Genomic DNA, 15,549 nt, shown 5'->3' with positions numbered 1-15,549 from the left:
CATCCTAGATGCCAAATCAAGGTAGTAAGATCAAGCACATAATGAGGTTAAATGGTTTTGGAAAAGTTTTTTAAAGTTTTCTTAAAAGGTTTGATTCAGTACAAAAATAAATATGTTTACTTGAGAAACAATAGGTTTATTTTTGCTCTGTTAAAATGCTTTTCGAAATTCTGTTAGGGCACCAAAGGTAAAGCTCAGTCTGTTATTTCAGTTAAGTTGAGCTGGCAGTTTTGTTAACATTTAACCTGTTGTTTTTAGAATCAATATCTTGTTCTTATAACTGCTCTGAAACTGTTTTTTGAAAAGTGGTTAAGAACTGTTCTCTATAAAATAAAATGCTTTTCTCACATGAAGGGATGCCGAGTAATCACAGTTTTAACAGAGATAAAACATTTCTTGTGTGGGAAAGAGAATTGAAAAGGTTTTCAATAGAAAATAGATGTGCGCTTGTTCTTAAAGAACCTTGTCCTGGATGAAGGTGTTGGTACTATCTTGGAGCAAATAGAACAACTGGTTTATGTTCTTGCAACAAAATTTCAGGTGTAATCTTTCCCTTATTCGTTCTTGTAATAGGTGTAAGTGTGAGTCACTCTTTGATAGGGTTTCTTGGAGTGCAAGGTGTGCTGGAATAGTGTTTTTCAGCCTTGTTTGTTGAAGTTCTTGAAGGGTTCAAGAACTGCTGTGTACTGTTTTAGTGAATTCCACCTTGGAGTAAGGTGAACTGGACGTAGCTCTTGATGAGTGAACCAGTATAAAAATTCTCTTGTGTTTCTCTTCTCATCCCTGCACTTATTTCAGAGTTTTCACATAATCTGTTAAGAAAGGAATCTGTTCTTTTGAATCTAAATCTGTTAACTCTGGACCTGATTAAATCTGCCATTTTAGCTTGTTAATCAATCTTCTAAAAATAAATTAAGCTGCTGTGTGAATCTGTAATATGGCTAAAGTGTGAATTGTTTTCCTTGACTGAACTGTAACATTTGCTCATTCCTCTAGATGCTTTGTGTTAAGTAAAATTGATTAATCTTGTGATACAATCTGCATCTTTATAAGCTGTAAAAGTTAATCAATTTGTTTTTGCTATTCCTGCTAGTTTATCTAAACCTTGTTGATCAAGTTCTGTTTGTGCTAAAGTCATTTGTAAAAACAATCTGTTTCATTTAAAATCAATCTGTTCTTTTCACCTCTGTTACATTGTAAATCAGTTTCTTCTGCGAAAATTTGATAAGCTCAATTCACCCCTCCCCTCTTGAACTTAGACACTGCTTAACTCTAACAACAGGTCCACTATATTTTCGTCCCTATTCGTCAAAGCATTGTTTGGATGGACAAAGTTTTAGTAATTTGGAATGATCTCAAAATAAGATATTCTCAAGGTGTCACGCATTTCTAACCTCCAAATGGAGGCATCCTTGCTAAATCAAGGTGAGCTCTCTATCACTGACTATTTCACAAAATTAAGGGTCATCTGGGATGAGTTAGAAAATTTCATACGCGAACCTGTTTGCATTTGTAAAAATTGTACTTGCAATATCTCCTTTATTATTTCTCAACGAAAAAGGGAAGACCAAGACATGCAATTTTTGGTATAAACGATCAATATAACAATGTTAAATCCCATGTTCTTTTTATGGAACTTGTCCCACCTATACCAAAAAAAATTCTTTAGTAGCCCAACAAGAACGACAATTGAGTAGCAATGTTTTAGTTGCCAATATAAAGAATATTCAGCCCATGGTAAATAAGAGTAATGTGCAATCTTCTATTGTTTGTTCTTTTTGTGGCAAGAGTGGTCATAATGACAATGTGTGCTTTAAGAAACATGGTTTTCCCAATCAAGATAGAAAAACGGTTAGTCATAACAGTAATAGAAAGGTTTGCACACATTGTAATAGAACTGGTCACACTATTGATATATGCTATAAGAAGCATGGTTACCCACCCGGTCATAGATTCCAGAATGGTAAGACTTTTTCGTCAACAATATTGTCGCTCAAGAGGAGTATGGTTCTAACAACAATGAGAATGGTGATGCTCATTTTACTCATCAGCAATATCAAATCCTAACTAATCTACCCAAGCAAGCAAATGCTTCTGCTGGACAAGTTCAAGTGAATCAAGTTGGTTCTTTTGCTACTGATACAAACCAAAAAGACCAAGATTCTACCTTTACATGTAACACACATACCTTAAAAAATCTTTTACTAAATAAATATACTTGGATTTTGGACTCTAGAGCAACAAATCATGTATGTTGTACTTTATCTGATTTTTCCACTTATCATTGCATCAATTCTATTTCCATAAAATTACATAATGGCCACTATGTTACAACAAATTACTCTGGAATTGTTAATCTCAATTACAGAATTAGTCTCACAAATGTTTTATATGTTCCAGCCTTTTCTTTCAATCTTATCTCCATATCCAAACTTACTTCTTGCCTTCAATGTGATTTAATTTTTTGTTCTAACAAGTTTATCATACAGGACATCAGAACCAAAGACAAGATTGGTTCAACTGATTTTGATTAGTGGCTTATACTATTTAGATAGATCCATTACACAACATGTTTCTCCTTTCTTGAATTGTATAACTAAAACTACTAGTCGTTGGCACCAAAGATTAGGACATCCTTTTGATTAAAGACTAAAGATTTTACAAACCTATTATCTTAATATATTTATTGAAAAGTCCTACTTTTGTGATGCTTGTCATCAAGCTAAACAAAAGAAATTTTTTTTTCCTCTTAGAACTTCTCATTCTACTCACATATTTGATTTAATTCATATGGATATATGGGGTCATTGTTTTGTTATCTCTATGCATGGTGATAGATATTTTCTCACTATAGTTGATGATTTTTCCCGCTTTACTTGGGTTTTTTCTATGCAAAATAAGTCTGGAGTTAGAGCTAATGCTATGAGTTTTATTTTTTACATTGAAAACCATTTTCAAACAAAAATCAAATCGTACTGATAATGGTGTTGAATTTGTGATGAAAGATTTTTTTACTTCAAAAGGAATTTTACATCCAACTTCATGTATAGAAACACTTGAACAAAATCGCATTGTTGAACGAAAGCATCAACATATTTTAAACATTACAAGTTTTCTCCTTTTTCAGTCTAAAATCCTTGCTACCTTCTATAATTTTGTTGTCCAACATGTTGTTTCTTTAATTAATTATATTCCTACTCCTTTACTCAATAATGGAACGCCTTATGAAAAAATGCAAACAAAGTTGTGTGACATTTTGACTTGCGTATCTTTGGTTGTCTGTGTTATTTTCTACTCTTGTTGCTCATAGAAAGAAGTTGGACAACCATGTTGTTCTTGGTATCTTTCTTGGTTTTAAATCGCACACCAAGGGTTTTATCTTTCTAAACATAAAAAGTCATAAAATTGAAGTTTCCAGGAATATTATCTTTTATGAAAAAAAAAATCCATATCTTTTGAAAAATAAAAAAGATCGCAACAATCTTTCTCTTCCCATACGACAAAACTATGCTCAAACTTATGATGACATAAATGTGCATGTTGACCATGATTCTCATAATAATATTACTGATGATTGTATTTGTTGAAAATGGTTGCTGCCCCTTCAAGACATGTGTTTGATGAAGACTTTTATGTACAATTCTTGTGTATTTCTTTTTGCTTTAAGAATGTCTTTGGTAGAGTTTAAAGGTTGTTTAAGAGTAGGCTTTTTGCTAGGTAACTCACCTCTTAACCATTGACCATGTGATAAGAGCAAGCACAAAATTTCTTAAACTGTTTTTCACATGTTTTACAAAAAACACGTTTACTGCATAAAAATAAATCTGTTCTTTTCTAAATAAACATATTCATTTTTAAACTGATGCCTTGGCTAAGTCTTGTGAAAATTAGATTTTGTGCATCAAGTATTTAGACTATGTCTTCTACCTTTCAAAACGACTGTGTTCTAATACTTAAGCTTTTTCTGTTATCGTTTTGAAAAATAAATCTGTTCATCTGTAAATGAATAGATTCTTTTTGACAATGGTGCCATGGCTATCTTAAACGGTTTTCAGTTTTGTCCCTGCACCAGAATGGCTGACTAAGTCTCCTCACATAAAAAATTCTCTAACTGCTTTTGAAAATAAATCTGTTCATTTTATTTTCAATATGTTCTTTTTATAACAACTTTAACTGCTTTTCAAAAATCGGTTATAAGTTGGTTTTCTATAAAAAGAAAACTTGTTTATGAGTTTAATCATCGATCATACAATTGAGAAAACAAGTTTTGCATAAGAGAATTAAGGTTTTACAAAGAATTATCATTTGTTCTTGAAAGATTTCAAAAATCATAAGTGTGCTTGTTCTTGTTTGGTTCCAAAGCTTGGTGAGAGGTGTTGCTACAGTTTTAGCGATCTATTCTACTGGTTTAAGGCAAATTTCTGCATCCTCTATCAGGTGTATTCGTTTCACATTTCATTTTCGGTAAAAGTGTGGTTGTAGACTCTTCTTGATAGGGTTTCTTGAAGAGTGTGTATGCTGAAATAGGGTTTTTCAGCAAGTGTACCTAAGTTCTTGTAGGGTTCAAGAACAGTGGGATTTGTGTTTGTTTGAATTGTGTTTTAGTGAATTTCACCTTGGTTTAGGTGAAGACTGGATGTAGCTCAGTTGAGTGAACCAGTATAATCTCCCTTAATCTCTGCACTTAAATTTCTGCATAACTGTTAAACTGTCAAGAAATAAATCTGTTCAATTAATAATAAATTTGTTCTTTCTGGGCGTGTTACATACTGTTCTTAGTTTCTGGAAAAACTGTTTGATTCTGAAAAGAACATATATAATCTGTTAAAAGCCACTGGACCAGATTGATTGTGATAGGCTACTCAATTAATTGCCAAACTGTCAATTGAACCTTAATCACTTGCTTAAAATAGAAACTTGCTGTTTTGTGATTCATTGTTTTCTTTCTAATATCAGTGTGTGTATCTGGAAAATCAATCTACATAATCTTGTGATTAACCTGGCTGCATAAACGTTTTTCAAACACAAACAGTGCCAAAATAAATCTGTTCATTTCCAAATAAATCGATTTATTTTCTGTAAACTGTGATAAATACTGATTCTGCGAGAAACTTTTAAAAGGTCAATTCACCCCCCCCCCCCCTCTTGAACTTTGGCACTATTAAACCCAACAGTATTGATAACAATGATTTTCCTGCTACTACCCTTAGAATATCTAACCTAACAGGAGGATGCCCACCTATTTGCAAGATTTCCAGACTAGCAGTAATCAGGTTAGAACCAAGTATCCCAAACAAACTTTCATTAATTTTAATTCCTTATCTTATAACTTTAGACATACCATAATGTCTATTTCTTCTCGTGACGAGCCTCAAAATTATGAGGTTGCTATTCAGAAACCTCTTTGGGTTCATGCAATGAAGGATGAGTTAGTTACTGTTGTAGCCAATCAAACCTGGAGTATTATAGATCTTCCTCCAGGAAAATCTACCATTCGTTGCAGATGGATTTACAAGATCAAATATCTCTCAAATGGTACCATAGAACGACATAAAGTCAATCTAGTAGCTGTAAGAATTGATGGCTTAAACAAGAGGGGGGTGAATTGTTTGTCAAATATTTTCGCAAAGATTTTTTAAGAATGAACCTTTATCAAACAATCACAGATAAGCAATTAAGGAAAGCAATCAACCAATGATACAGAAACTATTATCAGAATTTTAACTGATTGAAATTTCGTTTTAATTGGTCGTTTATATCAGTAGTAGAAACAAAATTAAAACAAACAGTTATAAGGAGTTAGAGATAGAGATATTTACACAGAGAATTTTATATTGGTTCACTCAACCTTGAGCTACATCCAGTTCTCAAAACAACCTCTGAGTTCCACTAGTAATCAATTACAGATTACACCAGCACACCACAAAGAGGTGACCTTGAAAACTACAAGACCCACTCACTCTCTTTGCAACACCACACTCCTCAAGGTAGAACACCCTCTGACTTTGCAGGATTTCACACACACTTACAAGTTTACGAAAGTACAATTACAAGAATCTTGAAAGGAATAGAAAATACCTGAGATTACACAAACCAGGAAGTCCTATGATCAGATCTTGTACCAGTGCAAAGCTTAACAACAATCTTGCAAACCTTTTGAAAACTTCTTCCAAAAACTAATCTCAATCTCTCTTTGATCTCAAATCTGCGTAAAAAATTGTTCTTTTTGTTTTGAAAGAAGGGTTGTATTTGTAGCACTTAAAATCTAGCCGTTCAAGGCAACATTAATGACCTAAAGTAGTTTTGATCACACCCAAAATAGAATAACTTGTTGAATTAGTTAGGCAGTTACATAACCAAGTCAAAAACAATTTTAAAACCTCTAAGCCAACCAAGTGACAAACAACCGATTATTTCGATAATTCAACCGGTTGTTTTTCTCTTTGCTTAGAAAAACACTTTGCTTTTTAAAACTGATTGGGCAAGCTTTGTGCAAGTGACAAGAACTGATCTTTACATAGATTCTAAACATTATAATCTAAACCCAAACCAAAAGCAGCACAACTTTAAGCTTCATCATGGATTTGAAACATCAAAGCTCCCATGCTCTACAGTAGCAAAAGGCTACAACCAAATGGAGGGCCTGGACTTGTTGGATACTTTTGCTCCAGTAACAAAATTAACTATTTTAAGGCTTCTCTTGGCTCTTGTTGCAGCACATAATTGGGATCTTAAGCAATTGGATGTGAACAATGCCTTCATGGTGACTTAAATGAAGAAGTTTACATGAAGCTTCCTCTTGGTTTTCCAGCAGCAAATACAAATAAAGTATGCAAACTTCAAAGGTCTCTTTATGCTCTCAAGCAAGTCGGGGGCCAATGGTATGCCAAACTTTTTCATTTCCTCAAATCACACAACTATAATATCTCTGCTACTGACCACTATCTTTTTCTTAAAACATGATGGAGAAAAGATAATTACATTCCTTGTCAATGTGGATGACATAGTCTTAACCGAGAACAACCTTGCTAAAATTGATCACATCATAACCTTGCTTCATCAGAATTTCTGCATCAAGAATTTAGGATATCTTATATACTTTCTTGGACTTGAAATTGCAAGAAACAGCCCTGGTATTCACCTTAGCCAGCAAAAATACACTTTAGATCTCCATACAGAAACTGGTATGCTTGGTTGTGCACCCTCTTTCACATCCACATCACATACTCTTCGTCTTATTGTTGATAAAGGAGGAAAGCTTAATGAAGAAGAAACTACTTTCTACAGAAGATTGGTAGGATGCCTCATTTACCTTACCAATACATGTCCAGATATTGCCTATGTTGTCAACCACCTTAGTCACTTTGTATTTGCACCTACCAACATTCATTCTTAGGCAACTTTGCATGTTCTCAAATATCTAAAAGCCTCTCCTGGTGCTGGTATATTCCTCCACAACAATACCCCAAATTAGATCAAAGCATACAACGATTTTGATTGGGCTACTTGCTCCGAAACTAGAAAATCTATCACGGGCTTTTGTATATATTTGGGTGAAACGTTGAACTCCTAGAAATCAAAGAAACAACAAAACATTTTAATAAGTTCTTCTGAAGTTGAGTACAAAGCACCACTTGCAAAATTCAATGGCTTGTTTACCTATTACAAGATCTTCATATTCCTTTCATCCAACCTGCTCTCTTGCATTGCGATAGTTAGTCAGCAATCCAAATTGCTCAAAATTAAGTTTTTTCAGGAACAAACAAAGTATATAGAAATTTGATTGTCATGTAGTTCGTGAAAAACTCAATCAAGGATTGATCAAGTTACTCCCTATCTCCTCTTCCATGCAAACTACTGATTTTTTTACAAAGCCTCTTATGCATAAAACGTTCAAACCTTATATTTCAAGCTGGGAATGAAGAATAATTATTCCCAGATTGAGAGGGGATGTTAAAATATAGGGTCTCGATATTTTGACAACGTGCGTCACCATACAACTCTCCAAAAATATTAATATTTTAATAGTTTGTGCACCGACAAAGATATGTTGAAATTTTTTTCTAATTTTTTGTGAAGTTTTTTTTTTCTTTTTTCTAGCTTTCATCTGTATTTGCAATTTTTTCTTTGTGTAGTGTAAGGCCTTTTTTTCCAATGTTGTTTTGTATTTGATTCCGAATTTAGTTTTTTATTATTATTAATGTTCTCGCCGGTTGACTCAGGTGACAGGCTCTAGCTTCGGTCTGTCTCCTCTGGAATATGTTCCACGTCTTGTTTCACTGGAACATGGCTCCGTTGACAGACTCTATTGTTTTACAAATCAACAGATTTATTTTTATGCAGTAACCTGATTTTAAGAAAACTTAAGGTAGTTGAAAGAAGAGTTTTTAAAAACCTTTTTATGCTTGATCTTACCAGCTTGGTTAAGGATATGAAGTAGGTCATGAAGCAATAGGCCACCTTAAATTCACTCTAACCTACTATAACCACTAATAATATCATTACTAACGTCAAAGCAAACAATACAATTTTCTACAACAAACACACGCACTAAGACTTGTTGAGAAGAAGCTTCATCCATCTTCAACAACTTTACACACACCTCAAACACCACCTCACACAAGAACAAAATAAAACTTAAAATTTATAAAATTACTTAACTATGGAAAAACTTGGTAGTAGGTAACCACTTATTCCTACACAGGTCACCACTTAATATGACTATCTCTAACTACATTAATAGTTAGATTAGAGAATTTGACCTTCGTTTCCTCCACTAGGGTTACTTTTCACATACCTCATGCATTGCACCACCCTACACAAGAACAACACAAACCTCAAAATTTCTAAAATTAATTAACTGTACAAAAAGTTGGTAGCATGGGTCACCACCTATTCCTACACAGGTCACCACTTGCTTTGACTAACTACATTAACATTGAGATTAGATAATTGTATCTCGGTCTCCACCATTGAGGTCACTTTACACACACCTCATGTATCACCCGCAATTGAACAATACAAATCTCGCATGTTTACATAAGTGGTAGCTCTTCTATAGGGTTTTACCTTCTTCATGAGACTATTAAAACAAGGAACACCCTAAAATATGGCTTGTTAAATTTTATTAGAGTATAATTGATTGTATGTAACATATTTAGCCAAGAGAGGTTTGTGGTGGTGCTGACAGAGAATGTAAACCCTGCAAAAGGGTTGTCAAATACAAATGAATGCATACGAAACCTCTTGAATAAATGATTGTGAAATTCATAAACCATATCATCATTTTGTTCTTTTTTAATACTTCTTTTATTTTTGTAAATTCTATGATTCTTTTGATGATAGTATTTTTTTTATATTGCATATAATTGTATATTATATGCATATGTACTCTATTAATCAGGTTACGGGGTCAAACTTTGTGGACTTCTTGCAATAATTTAGGAAAATCTTCTAAAGAATGCCTATTAACATTCTAAAAAGAAAGAAATAAGGATATAAATGATCAATAAGAAATACTATTAAGTTTTCCTATATGAATAATATAACTATTTTGTCAGTTTATAACTTTCATGTTCAATATTTTAAATTCCAAATTAATTTAAAGAGACATTATGTATACAGATTTTTTTTATGCTTGAAAATTATGAATCTCATAAATTATAAATTTTAGATTTAATTACCTTATTCGTCCCTACATTTAGGGCTATTATTCAATTTAGTATCGTGGTTTTAAAAAAAATCAATTTGGTTCCTATGTTTAAAATGGTCCTTTCTATTAAGTCCCACGAAACGACATTAAATGATGCTGATGTGGCAGAGGCGTGTCAAGTGACGTGGATGGTTACATTAGTTTAATAAAAAAAATGAATTGGGGGTTAGGGTTACAGTAATTTGATTGGGATTACGAATTTTTAATTGTAAGTACAATTAGGGTTTCTGGGATACGAGGTGTGATTGTGAACAAGGATCTTGAGGTGCGATCCCGATGTCCGATCGTGAGGTTTAATTGTGTGGTTCGATTGTGTAGTGTGTTCCCGTAGTGCGATCCCGAGTCAATTCTGACGTGCAATCCTGTGGTGTGATCCAGAGCTCGTGAAGGGGCAGCGATTGAAGAACCCGAAGGCATTGTCGAGCGTGGTGTCGTTTTGGTCGTTTATAAGGTTATGAGTTTTTGACTTACTTTCAGAGTGAATTTGTTTGTGATTACTTTTATAGAAAATATAAGAGTAGTTTATGATGTAGGGTCTACCATGTGCAAGATTATTCTATGTGTGGTCCAACATTTGGTCTCTGACATAACTAAGTTAAGGATTGCTTTGTAATTTGTTTGTTATTTGTGGTCATATGTATATTTATATTTCACAGGAATACCTTTTATAAAGTACATATCATGGAATAAGCTTATTTTTAGCTTGTGGTGATGAGAATCAAATAAAGGAGGCTTTTATTAATGGAGGAAGAGGACATCCACCCTCACATTTGAAGTTCTTCCTTCTAGTCTTCTCAAAATTAAAAGAAGACATAAAATAAAGATGAGGCCCAAGCCCAAAGCCCAAGCCCAAGCCCAAGCCCAAGAAGACCAAAGCCCAAAGAGCCCAAGTCCATCCCATGAGGGGCAAGGCCAAGCTTTGAAATACTCTTGTATAGTTTTTGGAGGTGTGGTTATTAAATAAAGGAGTGTGAAAATGTAAAATAAAGTCACATTGTCCATGTGACTTAGGAGAGTGGTGTAGGTGTAGTTTTAGGAGGTGTCATAGTAGAAAAAGGTCACACCTCCCATGTGACTTGTTTTTTGTGGGAATTTCAAATGAGTTTATTTGAATTTTCCCACCTATTTTTCAGCACCTCTAGGCTATAAATAAAGGTGCTTAGCTTGTACAATTCAGATTTGAATTTTGATTAGAGAAACTATACTCAATTTTTGAGAGAGCAATTGGAGAGCTTTGTGCCTTCCTCACTTAGTCTTATCTTGAGAATTCTATGGTTACCTCAAGTGGCGGCTTGCACACTCATCTTGGAGTCACCATCCTCTAAGTGGCGTGATCATCCAACCATTCCTCCATCTTCATGAGCTTTCTCTTCTCCTTCCTTCCTTCTCTTTTAATGTTCATGTCTTAGTTTGCTTCTTTTGATTTTCAGTTCGGCATTTTCCGTTCTTAGGAGTTTTGCTTCGGTTCTTTTGCTTCTTTGCTGTTCTTCATTGTTTCTTCTTCATTCCTAGTCTTTTTGTTCGGTGCAATTCTGTTTTTGTGCTATTTGTTTGGTGCCTTTGCCTTTTCTTCCATTTTGTTCGGTCCAATTTGACAATACATGGAACTTCCATATGAGTTTGGGTTTTGGTACTAGTTTTGGTGAGTTCTTGATTATAGAACCTTGATCCAATTCTATCTTAAAGTGCCTATCTCATATCCAACTCAAGATGATTCCTAAGAATGTCAAGAATCATTCATATTGTGCTATTGGAATCACATCATGTGGTATCAAGAGTTTAGGTGTGTTCTTGTTTAATTTTTGAGTTGTGTTGCACTTTAATTTCAAGAGCTCTTTAATTTCTTGCAATTTACGGTTCTGTTTTAGGTTTATTTGAGTTTTCTTGCTGTTTTCTTTCTTTTGCCTATCATATGTTTGAGTATTTTCCTTTTTGAATCCATACAAGTTTTGTCTTAGTCTTGTTTTTCCATAATTGTCATCACTTCTTGTAGTACTTTTATTGAATTTGTTGTTTCTTGCTTTGGTGTCATATAATTTTTTCTAAGTTTGATATTTGATCCTTTGTGCATTTTCTGTTTTAGATTTAGTTCATGCTTGTATTCTAGACCTATACAAGTTCCTATACATCATTTTCCATTATGTCTTTGCTAGTTCATAATTCTATTTTCATTCCTATTAGGATTCCTATGTTTTCTGAAAACGTGCTTACTGTTTTTCCTTATTGCAATTGATTTACTCACTGGAAAATTCTAAAATTCTGGATTTGTGATCTTTAAAGTGTTAGAAAATAGTAGAAAAAATAATTACTCAAAAATTCAAAGTACACAAAAAATGATAAATAAAATACAAAAAGTGTACAATTCTGCCGAAAAAAATACGGTAATCTGGCAGCGATTTTGAAAAATTTATCTCAATTAATTGGCTTACTGTTTTTGCGTGATTCCAGTGCCATTTTTGAGCTAAGATCTTCAAGTTGATGTGGTTAAAATTTCATAATCCAGTTCGCTTTATATCATTCCAGTTAAATCAGTGAACATCAAGCACAGTTTGCATAAAAAATATTTTCCAGTAGCTAATTTTTGTTTTCTTCATCTACTCTAGTGCTTTTCTTTAAGTATTCTTTTGTGTGCCTACTTTCTCATTGAGTTCCTTATCATGGAAGAAGCTTATTTTTAGCTTGTGGTCCACCATAGTGGGACATTCTGTGATGCGAGATATGTTGGTGGTGATACATCAACATGGTCATGTGACGGTGATAGATGGAGTTACTTTGAAAGTGTTGGCATCCTAAAAGAGATGGGGTTTTTTAACTATACAAGAGGTGTGGTATTCACATGGAGATTGTGAAGAGTTGGAAAATAGATTGGAGGTTCTGGTTGATGATGGTGGTGCAATACATATGATTCAATTATTAGCAAAAATAATATTAATCTATTTGTAGGAATGATATTTAGTTTGTTTTTAAATTATTATTAATATCTTACAAAAATAAATAATTAATATTATAGTCACTTACCCATTTAGTTTTATGATGTGCAAAATTTTGTTCTTTATACATATCATTCAATTATTAACAAAAATAATACTAATGTATTTGTACGAATGATATTTAGTTTGTTTTTAAATTATTATTAATGTCTTTCATAAATAAATAATTAATATTATAGTCACTTACACATTTATATATATATATATATATATGGTATTTTCTGTTACTAATTAGGTGAAATATGAATAACAAACTAAAATTACTTAATTTTAAAGATATAAAAAGATTTATACTTAAAGAAACTACTGGTAGTTTACCCTAGCTCCTCTTTGGTAAATTAAGAAGGTGATTGGTCCCTATTGGTAGAGTGACGAGGTGAGAAAATCTCGAGCTAGTTTTTCAACTTTTCCTCTGTGCTCAAAGTAATGAGATGGTGGTATCCCTGGTTTTATGTGTTACCAGGATAAAGATTTTGAACATTATGTTTTGGTGTGTAGTTTGTTAGATTGTGTGACTACACAATGTTATGTTTAAATTTTCACTGTCTTTTAGACTGTTTAATTTTTGTTGGGTTTAAAAGAAAATTTACTTGGCCAATTTAATTTTTTTTAAAATAACAATTTTTTAAAAGTAAGTGGTTATGATAATGGTTAAATACATGTTTAAGAATGTTACAATTTCTTTGAGGTTTTATAAGATTAATTGATAGGAATGCAAGAGTTGCTTTTCTAATATAACACTAACAAAATTAATCTTAGGTTTCTTAATATGAAGTCATTTATATTAAGTTGACTAATTTCTGAAATCATTTATGCACACCAATTCTTAGATTCTGAAATCATTTTTTTTCATGTACTAGGTTTTGGTCTAGATCAAGGTTCACATTCACTCCAAAATGTGACTCACTTGTGAACAGTAATTTTGAAGGTTTTAATAGTGTGTTTGTACCTGCACGTGCAAAACCTATCATTACCATGCTAGAAGACATCAGGACTTATATAATGCATAGATGGGCAAAGAATAGATTGAAAATTGTCTCATTTCAAGGATCAGTATGTCCAAAGATTTTAAGCGGGTTAGAAAAGGAAGCAAATCAAACTCAATATTGGATACCCAAGTTAGATGACAACATTGATACATATTTTAAAAACTTGTTGTGTTACTTGTTAAATATGTCTAACCAATTCCATCATCACAACTCTTCTATAGATCACCTATTTGAAGTGAGACATACATCTAACATTGGAGAAAAGTTTGTGGTTAACTTGGACATACATGAGTGCAGTTGCCAAAAATGGATGTTAACGAGAATACCATGTTGTCATGCACTTTCTGCAACAAAATTTGTCAATGTCGTTCCATGTCAACTTCATTTCATTTTGGTACAAGAAGGAAGCATATGCAGAGGTGTACAACTCAATTATCTATCCAGTGAATGGTGAACAAGTATGGGAAAAAACTGAAATTCTAGATGTTATGCCATCTCCCACAAAGAAGATGCCTGGAATACCAAAACTGAAGAGAAGGTTGGAGGCATGGGAGCTAATGAAGAACAAGACTCATTTTGGCCAAACTGGATTAAAGAAAAAATGTGGGATCTATCATAAGGTTGGCCACAATAGAAAGTTTTGCATTGAAAAATCATCTGAACAAGGTCCAAGTCCACCACGACCATCTTATTGAAGATGGATGTTGCCCCTTCAAGGCAAAGTGTTTGATGAAGCCAAATGTATTTTTCCTTAGTGTTTGTATTTGCTTTAAGGATGTATTAGGTATAGATTAGATGTTGTTTAAAGTAGGCTTTTTGCTGGGTAACTCACCTCTTAACCCCTGACCATGTGATAAAAGCAAGCACAAGCCTTATGAACATGTTTTCACATGTTTTGCAAAAATATCCTTTACTGCATAAAAAAAATGAATTTGTTCTTCTCTAAATGAATAAATTCTTTTCTTAAACTGATGCCTTGAATAAGTGTTCATTGAAAATCATGTTTTATGCATCAAGTATTTTGACTAAGTCTTCATTCAATTAAAACGACTGTGTTTCATTTGTTAAAGAGTTCTTATTATCGTTTTGGAAAATGAATTTGTTCTTCTGTATATGCATAGATTTTTTTTTTGGTCTGGTGCCATGTTTTCTTAAAAGTTTTTTTCACAGCTTTATCCTTGCACCAGGGTGTTTGACTAAGTCTCCTACATCTAACAAAATCTCTCACTACCTTTGAAAATAAATTTGTTCATTTTATTTTCAATCTGTTTTTTTTTTTGTAACAGCTTTAACTGTTTTTTGAAAGTTTGTTATAAAATGTTTCCTATAAAAAGAGAGTTTGTTCTGGCTTTAAAACGTTGTTGAAAAAGTTGGGAAAACGGGATTTTAGAATTGCGACAAAAGAGATTTCAGAGGATTGGCACGGGTTCTTAAAAGATTTTTCAAATTACAAAGTGTGCTTGTTCTTGGTTGGTTCTAAGACTTGGTTAGAGGTGTTGTCACTGTGTGAGCAAATTGTTCTACATTCTCTATCAGGTGTATTCGTTTCATATCTCAATTACTTGTAAAGTGTGATTGTAAAACTTTTCTTGATAGGGTTTCTTGAAGAGTTGTGTGTGTTGGAATAGTATTTTTCAGCAAAGTGTGCCAAGTTCTTGTAGGATTCAAGAACAGTGGTTGTGTAAGTGTTTTGAATTGTGTTTTAGTGGATTTCACCTTGGATTAGGTGGGACTGGATGTAGCTCAGTTGAGTGAACCAGTATAATCTCGTTGTGTTCAAATCTCTATTAATCTCTGCACTCTTTTACTGCTTTATTTGTTAATTTGTCAGGAATTGAATCTGTTCAATTAGAAATAA

This window comes from Phaseolus vulgaris, chromosome 2 (assembly GCF_051622355.1).
Source record: "Phaseolus vulgaris cultivar YP4 chromosome 2, ASM5162235v1, whole genome shotgun sequence".
Lineage (NCBI taxonomy): Eukaryota > Viridiplantae > Streptophyta > Magnoliopsida > Fabales > Fabaceae > Phaseolus > Phaseolus vulgaris.
This window is presented reverse-complemented; position numbering follows the sequence as displayed.